The sequence below is a fragment of the Macrobrachium nipponense genome, chromosome 30 (genome assembly GCF_015104395.2).
Source record: "Macrobrachium nipponense isolate FS-2020 chromosome 30, ASM1510439v2, whole genome shotgun sequence".
Lineage (NCBI taxonomy): Eukaryota > Metazoa > Arthropoda > Malacostraca > Decapoda > Palaemonidae > Macrobrachium > Macrobrachium nipponense.
In genome coordinates this window covers 41,344,783-41,367,282 of record NC_087218.1, presented here as the reverse complement: position 1 = coordinate 41,367,282, position 22,500 = coordinate 41,344,783, and the positions used below count along the sequence as shown (strand labels likewise).

At 37.3% G+C, this 22,500-nt stretch overlaps 1 protein-coding gene and 1 long non-coding RNA gene across 2 annotated transcripts in view; one reads left to right on the top strand and one right to left on the bottom strand.

Annotated features, from left to right (window-relative positions):
• The window catches only part of LOC135202467 (uncharacterized), a 311,171-nt gene extending 299,724 nt beyond the window's left edge, over nt 1-11,447 (bottom strand). Inside the window, exon 1 of the long non-coding RNA XR_010311748.1 lies at nt 10,697-11,447. This is a non-coding gene — a long non-coding RNA (uncharacterized LOC135202467). The remainder of the gene's footprint in view (nt 1-10,696) is intronic.
• LOC135202465 (vang-like protein 2) overlaps nt 1-22,500 on the top strand; it is a 455,973-nt gene that overhangs the window by 184,656 nt on the left and 248,817 nt on the right. The window lies entirely within an intron of this gene.

Below are 22,500 nucleotides of genomic sequence, written 5' to 3'. Positions count from 1 at the left end.
ATGGCTTCTGTCACATTGCGTTGATCATTTTTAAAAGGAACTCATACAAAGTACATTTCACAGTTACCTGAAAAGCTTCACGAAAATCGAAATAACGACTAAGAAAGGAAAGACTTTTCTAAAAAAAAAAAAAAAAAAAAAAAAAGAAAAAAAAAAAAAAAAAAAAAAACTTAAATAAGTGGAGACTTTTCTTTAAAAAAAACAAAAAAAAAAAAAAAAAAAAAAAAAAAAAAAAAAAAGGCGGAAAAGGACTAAAGTAGGAGACTTTTCTTTAAAAAAAAAAGGCGGAAAAGACTAAAGTAGAGACTTTTCTTTTAAAAAAAAGGGCAGAAAAAGACTGAAGTAGGAGACTTTTCTTAACAAAAAAAATAAATAAATAAAAACGTTTATATCTACTTTCTAGTAGTAGGGAGAGGAAATTTATACATGAATGTCTATTTACATACATTTTCCAGCACCAAGAAGAAAACATTCACATACTTTCCAGGTCTAAGCAAATTCATACATGACACGTTCCCATCAAGAAAGAATAATGATAAATTATTCCCGTAGTAAGAAAATAATTACCTCTGTTTGGAGGCTTTATCCATCTTCCTCAGGTAAGGAACGCTCGATGCAATACAATTTCTATCAATCAATTACCTCTGCTTTTTCCCCCTTCGATATTTTTTAAATCAATCAGAAGGTTGTTTCAGACATTCAGATTCTGACGCCAAGTCCACCAGACATCCACCTCAGTACATAAGATTCTAAATCTTCACGGAGTAAACACTTCTGAATCTGAAAGTGAACAAAGTATCTCCCCGCCCCCCCCCCCACCACCACGCCCCCCCCCCCCACCCCCACCCCAGCCCAACACACAAAATTCTTCAACACCCCCTTTGAAAACGATACTGGACCACCTGACAAAACACCCTTTGATAAACGAAAAGAAAGCGAAAAAATTAAAAACAACCAGGAACAAAGACACCGCCAGATTTCCCCCCCCCCCCCCCCCCCCCCCCGCGCAAAAAAAAAAAAAAAAAAAAAACAAAAAAAAAAAAAAAAAAAAAACTCTGGAGAAAGAACGAATCATTTTCTCAGCAAAACAAAAATAAAAGAGAAAATGGAATCTTCCACAGCCTATTGATGTCCAGCCGGGCGAGACGATTCCCAAAAATCGTACAATGAAAGACGTAATCTCCGGCAATTTTCCGGAAGGTACACGGCGGCTTATTGTTGGAGAATGCGATACACCAGACCTTCGACTGGATGCTCCTCACAAGACGGAAATTATATTCGCAAGGATGGCTATGCATCGCCATTCTCCTTTTTCCCTTGCGCTTTCGAGCTGCTGACGTCCCTCTCTTGGCAAGAAAATGTGGTGTCAAGAAAGTACCACGCTTATATAATATAATATAATATAATATAATATATATAATATATATATTATATATATATATATATATATATATATATATAATATATATATATATATATATATATATATTATATCATTTCCTAAGTAATTGCAATCAGCTTTCAAAGGCATTAGGATGTGGCAATCACACCCAGCCCCATTAAATAACTTGTCATCAGCAATCACAAGGATACGATGTGGCATATCTTCGATAGAGTCGATATTGCACCAGGTAGCAATCAGCCAATTATTGCTTTCAGTTTCCTGATACCTAATGAAAAAAAATTCAAAGCCGCTATGACTCAACGAAAGCATTGCAGTATAAACGCTAAGAATGAAAATAACTATTACTATAGTATATTAACGGGATGGAAATTAACCTAGCCACCTGGGGGGGCAACCAAGTCCTTATGGTGCCGGTCCCAAGCCAGGATAAATAGGGAGGGTTGGTGTCAGGAAGGGCATCCGCTGTAAAAATTCTGTGGCCAAAACCAAAAATGGAATGAGCCGAAATATGGAAAGAGGTAATGCTAGGGCGTACTCCGTAAACGACGCACAGAGACATCGCCCTAACTCTGTGGTAAGGCGAGGCTACTGCATCAGGAGGCGGGTGCAGCTAAAGAAGCGAGCTCACATTGGGTTCAGAGTATGGTCCAGCTAAATGTTGGGTCCATGACTGGGAGAGGTAGAGAATTGGCTGACTTGATGAAGAGAAAGTAGATGTTGTGTGTGTGCAAGAAACGCGGTGGAAAGGAAATAAAGCTAAAGAGTTGGGAGATGGATATAAGCTAATATTATAGTGTAGCAAACTAAACAAGGTAGAAATGGAGTTTGGCATAGTACTGTCTAGTGAACTAAAGAACTCGGTAATAGAAGTGCATAGAAAGAATGACCGTATCATCAGATGGAAGATATGTTGATGGAGGAGAGATTCTGAATATTATAAGCGCATATGCACCACAAGTTGGTTGCACAGAAGAAGAGAAGGGAAATTTCTGGAGGAGACATGGATGGAATAATGCAAGAACTGGAAGATGCATGAGAGGGTGATAGTTGGGGCAGATTTGAATGCCATGTCGGAAGTGAAAATGGAGGCGATTGGGCGGGGGGTGCATGGGGGCCATGGAATTGGGGAGAGAAACCCGAATAAAAGGAGAGAGTGTAGTGGACTTTGTTGCTGTGTCATTCGACATGGCAATATGTAAACACATTCTTTGAGAGAAAAGGGAACACCTAATAACATATAGGAGTGGGGGAAGATTCTCCAGATAGAACTATTTCTTGTATAAAAGATAAATCTGGTGGAGGTCAAGAACTGCAAAGTTATTCCAGCGACCATGTAGCCCCCCAACACAGGCTGCTATGTATGGACTTGAAGTTGAAAAGGGAAAGAAAAACCAAAGCTAAAGGGTATAAGGAAAATTAAATGGTGACGAATTACAGAAGGAAGGGGATAAGAGAGAGAGTTTAAGAGGAGGGGTTTTGGAGGATATTGATATAGGGATTGAAAATGTTCAAGGAATGGTGGGCACGAAATGCAGCAGTAATAAGATAAGGCATGGAAAGGAGCTGCTAGGAGAGACATCTGGTATCATGGGAATGGGAAGGAGGAGTTGGTTGGTGGGATGAAGACATTGAGAAAGTAGTAAAGATAAGAAGGAGCAAAGAAAAGAATGGGAAGAGTCACAGTCAGTGGAACACAGAAATAGGTAACAGAGAGAAAACAAGGTTGGTGAAAAAGGTGGTAGCCCAAGCTAAAGCAAAGTCGTATGATGATGTGTATAATGAGCTGGGGACAAAGGAAGGATTAAAGAAGATGATCAAGCTATCAAAGGCTAGAAATAAGAGCACCAAAGATATAACACATACAAACAAATAAAGGATCAAGAGGGTGTAGTGCTTAGAAAGGAGGAAGACATTGTGAAGAGATGGAAAGAATATTTCGAACAGTGTTAAATGAGAAAATAATAGACTAATAAGAGAGGATGGGCAAGTGAACATTGGCATGGTAATGAGGTTTTTCTAGGCAAGAGGTACTAAATGCACTGAAGAAGATGAAGAATGGGAAGGCAACCGGACAGACATGATCCCGGTGGAGGCATGGAAAGCATTAGGAGATGAGGAGTGGATATACTGTACGATCTTATGATAAAGATCCTTGTAACAGGAAAAGATACCAAATGAGTGGCGTGGGAGTATATTGATCCCAATTTTTAAAGGGAAAGGCGATGTCCAAGAGTGTGGTAATTATAGGGGCATTAAATTGATGTCCCACACTTTGAAGATACTGGAAAGGATGATAGATGCTAGACTGAGAGAAGAAGTACAAATAGGTAAAGAGCAGATGGGATTTATGAAGGGAAGGGGAACAACAGATGGTATATTTTGTCTGAGGCAAATAATGGAGAAATTCGGGGAAAGACAAAGGGACCTACATATGGTATTCATTGACCTTGAAAAGGCTTATGACCAAGTCCGAGACAAGAGGTATGGATGAGCCTGAGGGAGAAGATGGTGCCAGAAAAGTATGTGCGATTGATACGAGAGATGTACGGAATGTATTTACCAGAGTGAGGAGCAGTGTTGGGGAGACAGAAGGTTTTGGAGGTGAGAGTAGGATTACACCAGGGGTCGGCTCTGAGCCCATTTATCTTTAACATAGTGATGGAGTTATAATAGAGGAAGTAAGGGAGACAGTACCTGGAACATATGTATGCGGATGATATTGTTCTGTGTGCAGAGAGCAGGGAAGATCTGGAAGTGAAATTGGAAAGATGGAGACAAGTACTGGAGGACAGAGGAATGAGAATAAGTAGATCCAAGAAAGATATAAAATGTGTACCACCCAGCTGAGGGGGGATGATAGAGAAAGTATTCAGCTTGGTGGAGAGCAAATAAGGAGAGTTTTGATAAGTTTAAGTATTTGGGATCTTTTGTTAACGCTGGAGGAAGGATGGAAGAAGAAGTAAAAACATCGGGTACAGGCAGGCTGGAAACAACTGGAGAGTGGCCTCGGGAGTCTTTGTGACAAAAGAGTGCCGCTTAGGTTAAAAGGAAAATTTCACAAGACGGTGGTAAGAACAGCAATGCTGTATGGTACGGAAACAGCAAGCAGAGAAAAGCAGCAGAGAAGAAGGATGTGGCAGAAAGAGAAGGGCTTAGGATGTCCTGGGGTAACAAGAGTGGATAGGATCAGAAATGACTACATAAGGGGGTCAACTAAGGTGGTGGAAGTATCAAAGAAAGTGCAGGAGGGGAGGCTGAGATGGTATGGACACCTGTTGAGGAGAGATGAGGACACGCTGGGAGACATACTATGGGGGTGGAGGTGCAAGGAAGAAGAAAAAGAGGGAGACCAAGAAAAGAGATGGAAGGACTGTGTGAGAGGAGACTTAAATGAGAAGGGAATTGATGAGGCAGAAGCACAAGATAGAAATAGATAGAAACGGCTCATCCGAAACGGCGACCCCATATAAAAAAATGGGAACAAGCTGGGAAGAAGAAGAAGATAACGGGATGGAAATTCATCAAACTCTCATGAAAAGTAAATTTAGATCAATAGACCAATAAAAATTTAAATTACGACTACATGGTGCGTTTATTTTGGTAGGATACATTCACGATGATATTAAATAAAGAACATTTTTCACTTATCTGTTTAGTTAATGAAGGGAAAGGAAGATGCTAATTCTGATCCTGTTATTTTAACTTAATGAAACTCCAATGCGTAAAGAGACGTGAGCATTTTCCGATTACAACTTCATATTGCCTCTACTATAGTAATCACGGTTAATAAACATTAACTTTTACTATTTTCTATTCCACAATAAATTTTTCCATTACAGTAATTCCGGTTAGTAAAGAACCGGTTACCATTCTCCCCATTCACCTTGAGAGAGAGAGAGAGAGAGAGAGAGAGAGAGAGACCTTGAAGAAGTCATCATATGTCTATAAGAACGAAAGTCTAGAATCCTTCGTAGGTCGGCCTAGTGTCCTCCGCGTGCTGTTCCTCACCCCCTCAGGCAACTAACTTCAACTGGATTACCGCCTTGGCGTCCACGGTTCCCCCCAGGACCTACTAAGTCTTAGTGGGTCCTGGGTCTGGTCCCCACATAAGTCTGTGTTAAGAAGTTGGAGGGAGGGAGAAAAAAAACTAGACATTTCCCGTAGGACTGCGCTGTTCCTCATCGTAAGAGGAATGCTGTGCAGAAAGGTATGTAGCTTTTCATTATACTAACTTATTCCTGTAATTGAAAAGTCTCCATATTAAGCGTTTTTGTTATCCTATTGACAAGTTATGGAAGCGCTATATCATTCGTATCAAAACCGTCTGCCGTAATGCATGCGCGATAACGTTCAAAAGTTTTGAACTTTTGGCAAACAAAATGGAATTATTTAATAATTAAAAAAACATGAATGAATATCAAGTAAGAGAGCGTCTCCTGTTGACAAAAAATTAATTGTGATGTTATTTTAGACCTAAATTGATCACTATTACTAACGAAAGGCGACAGTTGAACATTACGCAATAACTCATACCACCGGAGTTCTTCCACGGGCTTCCAAAAGACCACCCAGGTATGAAGGCTCGTACCCCTTGTAAAAATGCCTCTTCCCTTATAGTTTCGTTCAAGAGACGCCTTCATCGAACTCTTCCAGATACGTGACTTCAGAACCAAACGCTGAGAAACGGATCTCAAATCCGCTGAAACAAAAAAAAGAGGGGCTTCATTTTCACCGGATTCGTCATGTTTAAAAGGCCTCAAAACTATGCTAATGAGGGGCGTCATTCTGGCCCTAAAGGACGCCGGCTGCAAAGGCTATTGTGGCGGACTGACAGGCTCCGTGCTTTCTTCTTCCAGTGTAATAAATGTTATGCGTAAAAGTGTATCCTAGGAGCCTCGTAATAACTCTCGGGTTATGTTGTATGTTATGCCAAGGTATCATTTGAGTCTCCTCTAACGGTCTCTTTCAGCATTAAAACTCTTGTTCATTCTACGCTCGGGGTTTCTTAATGACCAGAACCTCAGCTTACAGTCTTAATTCCCTACACTGTAATTAGTGATTTAAAGAGGCCTTCTCTATGGTAATGCGACGGCTGCCTAATAGAGATGTAACTCTTGCAGTTCGAAATGAAAACCCGAGGGCCAGAAATATACGAAAATTAACTTAGCCTACCACACCAATTGTGGGTAGTTGGTTCGTGATACGTCTAGCACGAAATTGACGGCTACAAGCGGTAAGGATGATTGCTTATGCTACAAAGTCCACATAAATAAGTCTAGCATTCTCTAAAATTGACTCAAACTGTCCATTTACTTACTTATCCGATAGTACCATGGCTTTCATGAACTTAATTTCAAAAGTTCACACACACACATTCTACAATATAAACGGTATTATGTATTATTATGACCTTTATATATGCTGGTAACTATTCCATTTTTTTAAAATGTAAATCATTCAAAATCTGTTCACAGCACTCCTTTGTTAACGCAATGGAACTTCAAAAATAAAAATTTCAAAATTCTGTTTTTTGCACTGGCATAAAACGAGTATACACAAGAATGTGATATATATTATGTATATATAAATATATATTTGTATGTATTGATATATAATGTGTATATATATACATATACATATAAATATATATAGTAGGCTAATACTGTGCACTGCAAACCAAGCGCAGCTTTCATGTTTGTTTACTTATTCTCTCCACAGGTGGGTGGCCAGGGCGTGCTTTAAATAACAAGGCACGGCACTCCATTTGTTTCTTGGGCAATTCAAACGTGAGTTGCATTGCCAGCATTGTTCTAACAAACACTACAAATGGTAAGGCATTTACAGTATTCATAAACGGCGTGATCTACCTGACTAACCATGTTCAGAGGCCCAAAGATCTTTCCTTATTATGGATAAAAAAAAAAAAAAAAAAAAACAAAAAAAAAAAAAAAAAAAAAAAATTCTTTTACCATAATAACCCGCCACCTGGCGTATTCTTCGGCTATAAATTAGGGTGAGAGGCGGGAGAGTTGGGTTGGGAGGGGGAAGAGCGAAGGGGAGGGGATGAAATGCTTTTCTTGGAAAAGTTGCCAACTCAGTTCATGAATATCCATCTTGACTCTTAAAACCACATATACGTCTATGGTTGATCCTTAATCACACATAAGTTACATAGAAAATCAAACTATAATATCTTACCAGCATGAAGCAGATAACTGCTTAAATTATTATAATTCGAAATATATATAAATTCTAAATACCTATGATGACTGCAACTACGTCAATTGCAATACATGCATAAGCGTTTTCAAATTCTTCTTCTGAACTTTTATTCTATAAAAAATATATCCGGCCATGCGATGTGCAAGACACTGGTTTTATATTCTCGACTAAAAATCAACGAAAATGAGCTACTCTGTATCAACATTTTTTGTCACTCATTGCTTTGCAAACATGCCACCGATGCGTGGCGAGGGCATTCTGTTCCCAGGAATGAATGAAGCGAAAAGAATGAAAATGCTAATATAATGAAATTTGACAATCGACAACCAAAACCAATAGATACAATCATGCGGTCGGATATCGCAAAATGCAAGTTCAACAAAGATGTTTGCCACATTATCTCAAATCGCAATCTTGTACCCAAGTCTAGCGGTCAATAAATCAACTGAGATTGCCTATTATTTGCTGTGCGTTTGACAGTAATAAATGTGCATCTTGTTCAAAAGAGACCGGTACGCTCTTTAGTTCAGTCAACACTTATCACCTTTATTATTTATAGCAATTATTTTTCACAAGCACTACACAGTAAATAACCATTATCCATATTTGGGGTATATTTCCAATGCCACTTTCTATGAACATTTTGAAATATGACATATGTAGTACTAGTTATCCCTATTTGTACTGGTCTCCTATCTAAAGCAATGGCAAATCTTGCTGAAGCATCATAATATTATGTTCCGTAACCTACCTACAACCAACTTCCTCGCAACAACACTCCAACTGATGAAATTAGATAGACAGGCTACCTATCTTAACGCATGATAGCCTGCCTTGGTGCCAGGTTTGACTGAATTCCCTTTGGTTGTGTAAGGGAAACTGAAATGATACAGGAAGTGTAAGAAATACAATGACAAATGAACATGCAGGCAGGACGGGCAATATCCCTTTGCTACCTTTGTACCATGTTTCACTGAAGTCACTAACCATACAGAGGTGAGGATGACATGAGTGTGGAAATCAGTTTTAGCAATGGTCATGATAAAGATCACTAACCTAGTGTTATCTAAACGTGCTGTATTGGTGGAGAATGAAACCACACGGCAATATGATTGCCACACTACCTGTCAAGCACATTTACGCAAGAAGGTCTAACTTTGTACTAAGTCAAACTGAAGGCCCTTCAACCATGTAGGAAAAGCTGCTGTGACAATCAAAGAAATTATAGTGTAGATGCACACTGAAGATCTCTCTTCATGCACATTTACACATAACTTACTATGGTACCATAGGGTAACACAGACAAAGCAACGTGATAAACACACTGGAACTAGACAAACGTTTAACTGCTGTTTGTGCATATCTTTGCATGACGGTCTACCTTTGTAACAAGCTTAATTGAAATCCTTTCATTATTATGCAAGTATTGTTGTTATGGCATGGGAAGTGAGAAAGACACACAAACATACACTGATAGACTGATAATCTCCCTTAATGCACTTTTAAAACACACAAGCTGAAGCACAGACAGAGATGAATAATCTATCATGCATATTAATACTCCATAATACTCCATAATGCTAAATCTTTCATTAACAGGAACTGCCTAGCCTTACTTTCCCTAACTTGAACATGCCATTAAAAAGAAAATTTAAGGCCAAAATTCTGTTTCGTTACCCTAAATATCATAAAGTATTATGTAACCATAAAGCAAAGTTTCAACCATTCAAATATAAAAAACCCTCCAAATATTTCCCCATATGCAATTCTTGTAGGCTGCATGATCAAAAGCAACAATAATCAATTAGCTTAAAGGAAATTCATCATAACTACTAGAGTGCTTACAGCACTTTGTCAACTTTAGCAGTTAAGAGATATATCCTGCCATTGCTGTAAGCACTATGTAAAAAATTCCTTTACATTAAGTAACATTATTCCCCTTTACAGCCTAACAGGCTATCAAAAATTAGGTTCATGAACTAGGCTATGTTAAGTGGGGAGGTAAAAACTTGTCATCCTCATAAGGTTAGGTCACAACCCTATATATACCCTATATGACTTTCAATTTCCAATGTTCTTACTTAGATTAGGTCTGAGAAAACCCCCTGGCCAAGTAAGGAACCAGCATTCTTCGTTAGGTTAGGTAGCAACCCTACAATATAATCTAATTTAGTTTCCTACATTAGGTCAGGTTAGGTCTTCACACTCATCCACCAGAGGTAATGCTCTGACATCCTAGGCTATGTTAGATTAGAATATAGTATCTGTGTATTTCGCTTGTTTTGTGTTTTTGTATAACCTAAAAACCCCAGTTTCCCACTGTGGTTCCACATAATTGTAATTTATTTGGCAGGTCTTGTTTCTTTAAACCTACTGATTTTCTAACAATGTGAACTTCAGTAATGATCAAAATACAAACTAAAACACAGGTATATCACATTCCAGAATGTAATTAGGCTATGATTCAAAGTAAAAATTTTCTCTTCCTAATTTTTTCTGGCACTCTGCAGAGGAATGACTATCCTTGGTGATGGTTAAATGGGATTTGTATGGACGTTTTATCAATTGTTAATCACTTTTATTTTCCTTCAAGTACCTTTTTCACTTTACATACAAATTCTACAAAATTTAAAATGTTACAACTATAGGCTAGAGGTATCAAAATACCTACAATTTACCGCAATAATTTTATGAAAACATGTAGTGGTTAATTGGTGATAGAAACTCCTATACCTATACCTAGACACTTTGTAGAGCACATAAATTGGACAAACTTTTCAATAGAATAACACATCCTAAAAACATGGCAAGAACTTGGAGGTTAGTCATGGGTGTTAATGCTCCATCTGTGGAGCACAGCGTCCCAAGTTGGTTTATTACGGGTATATAACTCGGCCTATTGACTAGCCTACCCAGGTTTCAATCTGGCTATCATTAGGTAGGCCTACAAAACGTCTACCACCTGACCCTCATTAATTTGGGTAACCAAAACCGTATGTAGCTAATACACCAAGTGAATAAAGGCAAATGTTCTACAGAACTAGACGAAAACATTACGTCAACACTTACCAAACTACTTGGCGGCTGTGCTTTCTTTCCCTCCTGCTTGGATATTCCAGGAACTGAAATACTTCTGCACTACTAGGCCTAGGTCTCAGTCACGTTGGGTTTTTATTTCTGCTTCGTTCAATTGATAGATCTAGGTTCTAGGTTCTTGAAAACTAGTTTCCTATAGTATTTGGGTTCCTTATTAAGAATTTACCGTTATTTAGCTGTAGGGGGTCGACTTTAATTAGCTCCCAGGGGCTAGTATTACCAGGAACTGAAATACCTCTGCAATACTATGGGTCTAGGCCTCAGCCACGTTAGGTTTTCATTTCGGCTTCAATGTTATCAATCTGTAACCAACAAGCTATTCGCTCACCATTTCACCAGGTTAAAATGAATGATCAGTCACACCTAATTAGGTTAGCCTGTTTTCAAACTGGGATTGGTTCTGTCAACCTAGGATGTGGGCTCAAAAGGCGATAATCAATGTACAATATATACCAGCTAAACGGAGAATACACTTAGCCTAGTAGCTATCAGAGTAAATTTAGAGCACCGACTTTCCATTATGCTTTGGATATCATAAGTTCCTCATATCTCTTCTTTTTCACTTGGAGTTCAAGGCATTGTAGTGACAGGCTTACCCAAAATAAGGCGAAGAATTCTAAATAGGCAATTGTGGCTATTACAGTTACTACACAAACAATAATTTGTATAAAACTTCCAAACTTCCAGCACGAGATTACGATTTGAGTCATTCAATCTTTCCACACTGTACCAGGGCTGCCAGATTTCCACAGATTCCACACGAAGGAAAATCCACGCTCGGTCACAGACAGTTGCCAGTTATGCAATATATCCAACTCTATCGAACTCTGAGGAATGTAGTATAAGTTGTTTATCATGATCTTGTAAGCGCTCCAAACTTAGCGGTATGAATTCCCAACCAGAAGCTTTTTTTTTTTTTTTTTTTTTTTTTTTACCTGATATACAAGGATAGACACTGACCCTTTCCGTTATTAGCTCATATTGTCTAAACATTTAGTTACATTTTTATTCTTTTTTTTTTTTTTGACGAGTGGGTAAAAGAAGAAAAACTTCTCTACAACAGTTCGGTACTCCTTTAATTTGATGATGAAGAACTGGAATGAAACTTATCTAATTTGACGATGAAAAAGTAACATAGGTGTTTTACAACAAGTTTTATATATATAAGGCATCTTAATCACATCATCGTAATGAAATATAACGATAAATTTTTAATGATGTTCAATCCGGCATTATTGCCATAAATATAATGACTAGACCTATATCTTGGGCCAACTAACACTGTGGTTATATGCTCGCAAGTGAACTTAAAAAATAATTATCCCTGTATTGTATCATTGCAATTACATAATTACAATCACTTTCATAAAGAATTGAAGCTGCAAATATAACAGTAAGCACCAACGTTTATAACTATGTCTCATCTTTTAGAGTAAAGTAAACTGGCAACGTGTCCTGGATCTAGGCTAATGTCCTGAACCATTTAATTTTACATGAGGATTTAATTACCACTGCATTATATAATTTCTCACTTTTATCGTTGATATACATATAGTCATTCATTTAGGGCAATATCAACTGACAACGAAATCATGAGCTCTATCATCTAAACTGGTAAACTAGGCCTATGATTTTTGCTAAGTGCTTAAGTTATACGAATTACACTTATGAAATCATTAAAGCCTGTTCCTTTCAAAAGTTTATGTCACCGTAGTTTTAGAATAACCAAATTTATTATACAGACACGTTTAATCATTTTTCACAAGCAAAAATTGCTATGTGTATTACAAAGCTGTAAAGTGCATCGCTGAAAATAAATTTTCTACATGCAGTATGAATGTATGCATATATTTCACAAAATTTTCAAGAAAATATACCATCAAAACTAGCAAATTAAGAATACTCTCTAGCATTATGAAAAAGAATAAATGTAGATTTTGTAGAGGACCAGATTGAACATAATTTGGAATAGGTAACTGAGGCTGGTTGGAGCTGGAGCCAGCCAGTTCGTACGGTCAAGATCTAGTTTATATTCTAGGCCTTGGTTTGCACTGTGCAAATGAATCAACGGTCAGCGTTATGCATCTGATAAACATCCAAACGCATCCACAAATAAATAGGATAAAACTAATTTTTTATTTTTATGGATATTTGTGTGAGACTTATAAAATAGAATAGTAAAAAATTTTTCATAACTTATTATTGGATTTTAACTAGCATACGCTTTTCAGTAAAGCGTGGAAATTTTTATGTGTGGATTCCACACTCCACACCTAATCACAATGTGGACAAGATAACCCCAATTAGTGACGTCATTTCCACACTTCGGCAGCCCTGCACTGTACGCTACGGACGGTCGGTGACACAAAATCCAAAACAAAATCTATGTTACAAATTGTATAAATTTCTCTATTGTTTAACTTATAATGATGCATAAAACTTGAATTTAAATTATTTACTAAGTAATCACAATTCTAAAATTTCCACAAGCCACCAAAGACGCAATCATATCCTAATAAATTATTTACTTTGTAGTTTGTTATCATTATGGTTTATGTACTTTACACTTGTTCCGCAGACGATTAAGGTTATTCCCTTAAGTTACTTGGAAAAACTTAATAAAAGTGAGGTTATTCAATATGTTATGACTATATAAGTTAAGTGTTATTGTGCACAGTGTATCGAAGGTATTTTTGACGATGTCAAATTGTAGCGTTTGCTGAAGTGACTCCAAATCGGCGAGATGTGGTTCCAGGGAACTAGCCACTACGTGACAGATGTGTTGTTTATTTAATATTATTACTTATAATAATTGTAGAAGTTTATCTCTTCAAGGAGAGTCTCAAGAAATAAATCACAACTTGAATCACTTGTCAGGAGTCAGCGAGATCCAGATTTTCATAACGCTTGGCCTAAGCAGCAGTTCAAAGGAAGCATCAGACACGTCCACAAAATTGAAACCACCATATGAGCCTAGGCTTAGTTGTTATTCTACCTGTGAAAATAAACTGTTCCACCAAAAAAGGGAAAACCGGGAAAATTCAAAGAAAGAAAAACCACACTCTTTGTGTACCTCACTGGCAGGCTGTTTTAAGTTTAATCAGCATACTATAGGAACATGGGTATGAGACTGCTTTCTTATGCTAGACCCATCGCTGTCATTGTTATCGTTTAATTCAGAGCTGTCTTGGGAAATTAATAAGTGCAGTTACAATGGCTAATAATGTATACATAATAGATAGATAGACAGGGTTTGGTGTGTGCGCATGCTTTGTGACCGTTTATAGAAAGAGAGCAGTTCCGTTATATTATTCTACAAACTTTAAATGTCTCTAGGCAACTGCGTCTCAGTTAGTGAAAACAAAGTAATCAGTATTTAAGTGAAATCAGTTTCCCGTCATGGATTGTATTTCCGGAGCTCAAACTGATTGTAACATCGGATTAGGTGAGTTATTTCAACCAAATATTAGTTGTTACTCTTATAGGGTCTGAATTATATACTGGATTTTAAAAGTAATGTTAGAGAATGAGTCTACCTAAATACACACACACACAAATATATATATATATATATATATATATATATATATATATATCGAATATGAATTCATATATCATTTTATAATAATTTAACACAAAAAACAGTAGTGGAGCAAAGAGGCTACAATTTTTATATATTATTAGACAAACACATTTACAGAAAAAAATTTATATAATACGTATATATACATGTATATAAAGGTTGTTTCCAAACATGACGTTGAAGTATGCTGTGTTTATAGGCGTGCGCGTACGTTAATATGTGACCGAAAGAAGTTGTGTTGCATCTTTGTGAAGACTACTATTACCGCAGCATATGCAGAGGGGCTTAACCAGCAGTCACGACCTGTCCTTTTACGGCGCGCAGGCAGTCTTAGCAACATCTCATCGTCGATTATAACCACACGCATTTTCCTACCGTACTCTCAGCCCCGAAAGATGTTGATCGTGTGAAGTCAGCACTTTTATTTAATGTCCATTAATCCACGTCTGCCTCTGTGTGCTGAAGTTGGCGTAATTTTAAGTCTTTTATGCGCTTGTTGTTATTTTAAGATTTTTCGTCGTGGCAGATTTTATTTCAGCCGATGATCGGTCATTGGGTGGCTATTGTCTCAAGTCTTTTACCCGAGGCAAAGAGAAGCTTCCGTTTTGCGTAAAGCTTAGAAAAAATTTCATCATTAGTTCTTATTACGATACACTCAGTATGTAGCCCTATTTTATATATATATATATATATATAATATATATATATATACGTATATATATATATATATATATATATATATACATATATATATATATATATATACGTATATATATATATATATATATATATAATATTATATATATATATATAATATATGTGTGTGTGTGTGTGTGTGTGTGTTTTGTGTGTGTGAGTGTGTGGATGTATGAAAGTATATGCATATATATATATATGAATATATATATATATATATATATTATATATATAGAGTATATATATATACTATATATATATATATATATATATCTAAGTTGAATAAGCAAAAAATTATGGCTTTTATTTTTATTTTTTGTTTTATCAATTCTTTATTCTTATAACTGAAGTAGCTATCAATAATGCTGCGTTTTCGCCTACTCGGGGAGTATGCTAACAAACTACTTTGTTGTTGTTGTTGTTCTTGTTCTTGTTGAGGGGCGGGTAGGAAAGGTCTATGGAAAAAGCCTAAAAAAGAATGAAAAAGGTGTTTCGCGTTGAGTTAAAGACAAGGGAATTTTAGAATAGGATATTTATGATCTATTTATTAGAAATGAAATGTAAAAAATAAATAATGTGCATGTTAAACAGTACATAAAAAGTATTTATTTTAAGTTTCATTGGTGAAACAAGGTTCTATTTGACCGTAGATCTTAGCACGTTTTAATGTACGTTAAAGGTTAGGAATATAATGTTTACAACTTATTCCTGAGGGGGAAATTTTACAAGCAAGCTGGAGATCGGATCACGTCTTGTTTATGCTCACGAAGTATATGGAATGCAAGTTTGAAGAAATAAAAATGAAAGCAAAATGTACTCCGACCTTGAAGATGTGAAAGTATAATTTTAAAAGAAACTGGGACAATATAAACGTTTTGAATGTTGATATGTAACAACTGCTTTTGTAGTATTTGATGCTGAAGACCAACAGATGTTAGGTGTTGGGTTTAGCATTGGCATCATTAAATATTTGCAAGTTCATATATTTCTTACATTGAACTTTTGCAGCATAGTTTACAGAAACCGAGAATGAAAGCCTGATATTTTTCCCACTGGTATTTTAAACATACTTCGGTATGCAATAAGAATGATGAATCACAAACAGGTTCTTATAACTCGCAACAGTGTTGGTGAACTTGCGTAAATATCTTTCCACATAGTGTAAATAGTGACATATATTTTATATATTTTCTCAAACTGTCTGCAATGTATTATCTATAGTAACATTTATTTACTTCTCCATTTGCCTAATCTCGGTCGAAATTTATAATGCTATCATTTTTATGTATGATGTTCATATTCGTTTACACGTGGACCAGGGAACTGGATGAGTAGCGTTGTTTTTCAAAGGCCTCTGCGCTGTTCTGCATTAAAGGCGATAATGACTATGATGGTTCTCCTGTCACAGGTGAAGTCCATTGTGCTGTGTGCAGTCTTCATGAAATACACATTTTTTATGCAGATGATTTTTTATGATTATATATATATATATATATAATATATATATAATATATATATATATATATATATATAGATATATTATATATATATATATGTATATATATATATATATATATATATATATATATATATATAGTATATATATATATATATATATATATATATATATATATCTATTATATATATATATATATTGTGACGAAGTGCCAAGTATCTGGTTACTACACTTACTATTCATTAATTGTTACCTCACAATAGCCAGACACCTGAACCCTCATCACAGGTACTAAACGACTGGATACTCTAAAGGCAACAGTGATCCCTTAAACAACTTACCAGTATTGCAGAAAATCAGACTAAGTTCATCAAAACAGGTGTGAGGTAATCTTGTAAGTAATTAAATTAATCAAAGGGCATCACTCCATCAACAACTTTAAAAGTCTAAGTATTTCCCTGATTTCAGAAGTGTAAGTACTTCCCTGGTTCTAAGTCACTTCAAGTAAATTGAAGGAAAACAGATCAATTACCACTCTATGTTTCTACCTAACATAAATATAATTATATATAAATACTGGTGTAAAGAGAAGAAAAACATTTATAAAAATTTTAAATACAAAAATTTATTATTAAACTCAAAATTATAAGTGAAATTCACAATATCAGGGAGAATTACTGTTACTTGAAAACAAAGTAAAGTTTAATTAATTCTTGAATTAATTAAGTAAAATTAAATCAAAATTAATTTATCACAAAATTCAAGAAAATTAATTCAATCAAAATCCAAAAGTGTTAGGCAATACTTAAAATTTGAAATTAATTCACAAGTGCTAAACAGTAATGAAACTTGAAAAGAATTGTAAGTAAAGGCAAATTAATTCACAAGTGTTCAATTCAATTAAATGTGCAACGATTAAGTAATGAAAATAACTAAGTCAATTAAATTGAGAATGCAAATGAAAACAGAAAAATGTGGAAAATACCAAAATTGCAAAAAGTACTAATCACACAAAATATATAATAAAAAGACACACTTCAATAAGAAAATGGATAAATGCACTTCAAATGAAACAAACACAAAACACCAAAAATTTGCAATGTGTAAAAATGTAAATCTTTTCACTCAAACTATTGTAACTAAACCATCGTAACCATTAGTTATTAGTTGCAACTAATAAAAATATAACACACTTTACCATGGTATACCAACTTCTTTCTTCAAAAAATTCACAATTTCACAAAATTAGGCGCCGTTATTAGTTCTCTAAACCATCGTAACCATTAGTTATTAGTTGCAACTAATACAAATATAACACACTTTACCATGGTATACCAACTTCTTTCTTCAAAATATTCACCAATTCACAATTTCACAAAATTAGGCGCCGTTACACACACTTATATAATGTTTGTTCAGATTCCACAAAAAACACTAAATAATACTAAACAACCCTAAGAAATATTAAATCTGAAATCTACAAGTTACGAGTAACCATTGTCTAAGTATAAATCTTTTATGTTACATTGATATGAACTCAAAAGTGGCGTGCGAGAGAGAGTGGGGGAGAGAGAGAGAGGAGAAAGATGTGAATGCTTTGAGGATTTAAGCCTGAATGAAATCTTTCAGTTCGCACAAGAGCTGGGCAGTGGATCTGGCACAAAACGTTTTGGGCAATGAGAAAGATGATGCAATCTTCCAGAAACTTCGAAAATGACGCAACTTTACAGAAAATTGTGAAATCTACACGTGGTTTCGTCAAAGACAATTGCGTATTAAACCAGTCTGCTCAACAAAGACACGTACTCGACCAAAACAGACTCGAGTGAGCAAGATGATTGAAATATTTTTAAAAACAATGGAGACTAGAGTTCCTCTAATCTCAAGGCAATGAAAAGTTACTGAAACAACTCTAGCTTCGAATGGACAAAGTTAATCTCTCTCTCTTTCATTACATTCTATGCTATATATTCTTTTTAAATTATGTTATGCGAAATCTGAACACACATTTTAAGACATCCTAGCTAAGGAATCTGAAAAATGTTGCAAAACTCTATATTGAGATAGTTGTATACTTAACTGTCTAACGATTGTTATTCTCCGAAGTAATATTCATATAACTGTGCTAATTATTGCTGTAATAGTTCTTAACGCTTTTGCTGTTAACTATCATAATCATTGTTTACTTCCTTTATATACTATTTCTCAGTATTCAGTACTGAACTGTATCTTGTACCTTGAGGTTTGGATAATAAATACCAAGAGAAACCGCTGTGTTTGTTAAACCATGACTGGTGGCAGCAAGTCAGAATCCACGCCTACCGAACATAACGCTGTTGCAAAGGAGATTATGCTGAGGTGTGTCTTTTGGGGATATGTGTCTCCATGTTTCTTGGCAGTCTTTTCATCGCATTTCTCTTTAGTCAAGCAAGCAAACTTACTACGAGGGTACCGTCTTGGCGCGACGCAGGATATCGGGCCCTCATGCTGAGATTACAATTTAGGGGACCAACAGCCAACTATGTGGAGCAACAGGCATTACAGGACCCTGAGTGGGGTAAGGATGATGTTGCAATTATGGACAGACTTGCGCAGCGTATTCTCACGGCGGATGCAATTGAAGTAAGGATTCTGAGGTTTGAGGAATCTATACAGTTGCAGGGTGAGAGTCTGAGTGATTATATGACTCGTTTGCAACTGTTGGCAGGTCAAGCATTTGCTAAAGAACCAGCTGATATTGTACGGAAGCGTGTTGTATGGCGATTTCTCTCGGGGTTGCACGATGCAGATGTTCGATCCCAATTGATTAGAGAGAAGTGGATGGAGTCAGAGGAGACTGCCAAGTCGTATGATGAGGTGGTGAAAATTGCATTGGCAGCGTTGTCTACTAAGCGAGCAACTAAAGCAACAGGACCTAGGAATCCCAGTGTCCATGTGAATAAAATTGAGGGTACGTCCAATGTTTGTTTGATGGAGGACACACCGGAAACTATGGAGTTGCACTGTACGAGGAAATGCTGGATCATGGGGCAGCAAGAAGAGGGAATCCTATTCTTCTCGTAAATTTAAGTGCTATTATTGTAAAATGACACATGTGGGTGGATGGAAAGCATGTGCACGAAGGAGAGATGAAAATCCTGCTTGGTACCCTCCCCAGGTTCAAAGAAGAAATTTTCAGTGAGGACTGCTCCATACGGGAGCTTGGAGCAGTCTGTACAAATGAATTCTACTTCCGCTTTCCAACGCACTGTGGCTTTGGTGCAGCCAAAGGTGAACGGTCAAATGAGATATCGGCATGTGCTCTCCAGCCGCAGCAGCAACTCAGGTATTGAAAAATATTACAAATTACATTACTGTGGAGATGATGAAAACTAAGTATAATGCTTTGGTGGACACCGGAAGTGATTATTCTTTAGTTTCTGAGGATATCTTGAATGATGCTCAGAAATCTCTTGTCAGCTCGAGTAATATTACAGCTTGCGGAGCGAGCAGTGAAGAACTTCAAATTCAGGGAGAAATTCTGATGGATGTAAAGCTAGGCAAAACCATAGTGAGACAACATAGGTTCATTGTGGTATCTAAACTTGTTACTAGAGTGATACTTGGGATGGACTTGTGGATAAAACTTGGCACAGTCACTCTAGATTTGACAAAAGGGAGGTTGCGAGTGGATTCAATAAATTTATCATTGCCATTGAATACTGGGGAAAGGACACAATCACATAAGTCATGCTCTGATGGAGTGGTGAAGCTCATTGTTAAGCTGAGAATGCAGTTGTGATACCTCCTAGGACAGAATTTTTATATGCTGCTCAGCTGATGGATGGTTCCAGATGAGCAGTATCTGTTGTTCCCAGGCGCCCTGAGGGTTCTCCGGTTGCCCTCCTCATTGCTGCATCCAAGGTTCAATCAAGAAGAAAATGTATGTGAGAGTTGCAAATGTATCGGATAAACACGAAACTGTGCAGAGTGGAGAGGAGATTGGGGAACTAGAGCCCAGTGTGGTGGGATACGATGGCAACCATAGCCTTTTAAGTTCAACTGAGGGGAAAAGAGGAAATTTCATCGTTGGAGAGTCGCTTACTTTTGAGCAGAAAGAGGAAACATGGACAAAGGTAACTTCATAGAGTTCAAGAATGTTTTCTATAATGGAGGCCCACTGCCGCTGGTACAGGTACGGGGTGGAGCACACAATCAGAGTTAACCCAGATTCAGCACCAATAGCAAATAGACCGCGGCGGTTGTCACTTGCTTTGGAGGCAGAAGTCAAGAAGGAGCTAAGCAAACTTCAGGATATGGGTGTAATAAAGAAATCATGTAGCCCTTGGGCAGCTCCTATTGTTTGCGCTCGTCGAGCTGATGGAAGCCTTCGGTTGGCTATTGATTATAGGGGAGTAAATAGCGTGTCCCAGCCAGCAACATTGCATCCAATTCCTGTGGTGAGGATCTTCTTGATAGACTTGGTCAGGCAAAATACTTTTCAGTGCTAGATGCAAAGTCTGGATACCATCAGATGCCTCTTCGGAAGGAGGATTGTGAGGTCTCGGCCTTTGTAGTCCCATGGGGGCAGTTTGAATGGCATGGTAGAACTCCTTTTGGTCTGAAAGGGGCAGGTTATACGTTTCAACGGATGATGGCTACAATACTCAGTGATTGCAACTATACGGATGCATTGTGTTATCTCGATGACATACTGGTCTGGGGTTCAACATGGAAAGAACAACATAGCAAGGCTCAGAAATGTGTTGAGCAGGATTCGTGATGCTGGTCTTGCGCTAGCCCCTAATAAGTGTAAATTTGGGGTGCGTGAAGTGGAGTATCTGGTTTCCGTGGTTGGTGATGGCATGCTTCGCATTAGTGAGCAAAGAGTTCATCAACTGAGGGATCTTCCTAGGCCTTTGACTGTCAGGCAGTTACGTCAGGCCATTGGGGCATTTCTTATGTGCAAAAATGGATTCCAGGGATGTCACAGACTGCTAAGTCACCCCTGTATGAGGCTTTCCAAAACCAAAAAAACCCCACCAGAAATTGCATTGGTCAGTCGAGATGGTTGAGGCTTTTGAGAGGCTTAAAAACCACCAGGTAGCAAATGCTGTAGCACTCCATCTTCCTGACTATAGCAACAGTTCGTTTTAATTACTGATGCAAGTGATGTTGGAGCAGGAGCAATGTTAGCCAACAAGTCAGCATCCAAGGAACTGTTACCAATTGCCTTTTACCACCACATTCTCCAAATCCGAGCAGAGGTATTCAACGACGGAAAAGGAATTACTGGCGGTTATCCTGGCAATAAAGAGGTTTCGGATGTACCTCTCTCCTGCACCGTTTGATTTGATAACGGACCATCAGGCATTAAGATGGCTAAAACACCCCTGGGGGATATTAGAGAAGAGAGAGGGGAAGTCGAGGGAGATGGATTGAAACCAATTCAGCAGTTTTGACATAAATCCAATTCATAAAAGTGGTCGCAGTGCCGTGATGTCCATGGCTGATTATCTGTCAAAGAGTTGGTGATGATGGAAATCTGGTATCACAATATTGCGAGTATAGCAGTAGGATCTTCTCAGCAGTGGGCCACAGCATTTGTGGATCCCGATGAAATGTTAGAAAAAACAGCATTGCGATGAAGGGATCAGGAAGTAGTGAACTTTATGAAAAATACGAGTTCACCGGGATGTGTGTCAGAGGAGAATGAGCTTGCCAAATATGGTAACCGTTTAGGTCTATACTAACAATGGAATTCTGTGTTATATAAATTATAAAGGGAGACGCTCACAAGAACATCCCCTATGGCGTTGAAAGAAGAGTGGCTACCTGTAATACCTAAAGATATGAGACTCTATGCACTTCAATGATTCCATGACAGTCCAATGAGTGGTCACATGGGTCGTGATCGAACATGGGAAAGAGCTCGGAAGAGTTTCTGGTGGCCTCGCATGAAGGCAGATGTCCATGCACATGTCAGTAAATGTGAAGGCTGTGGGAGTAACAAAAGATCGAAACACATCCAGGGAAGGCCCCTTTTCAGAACCGCGAGCTCCC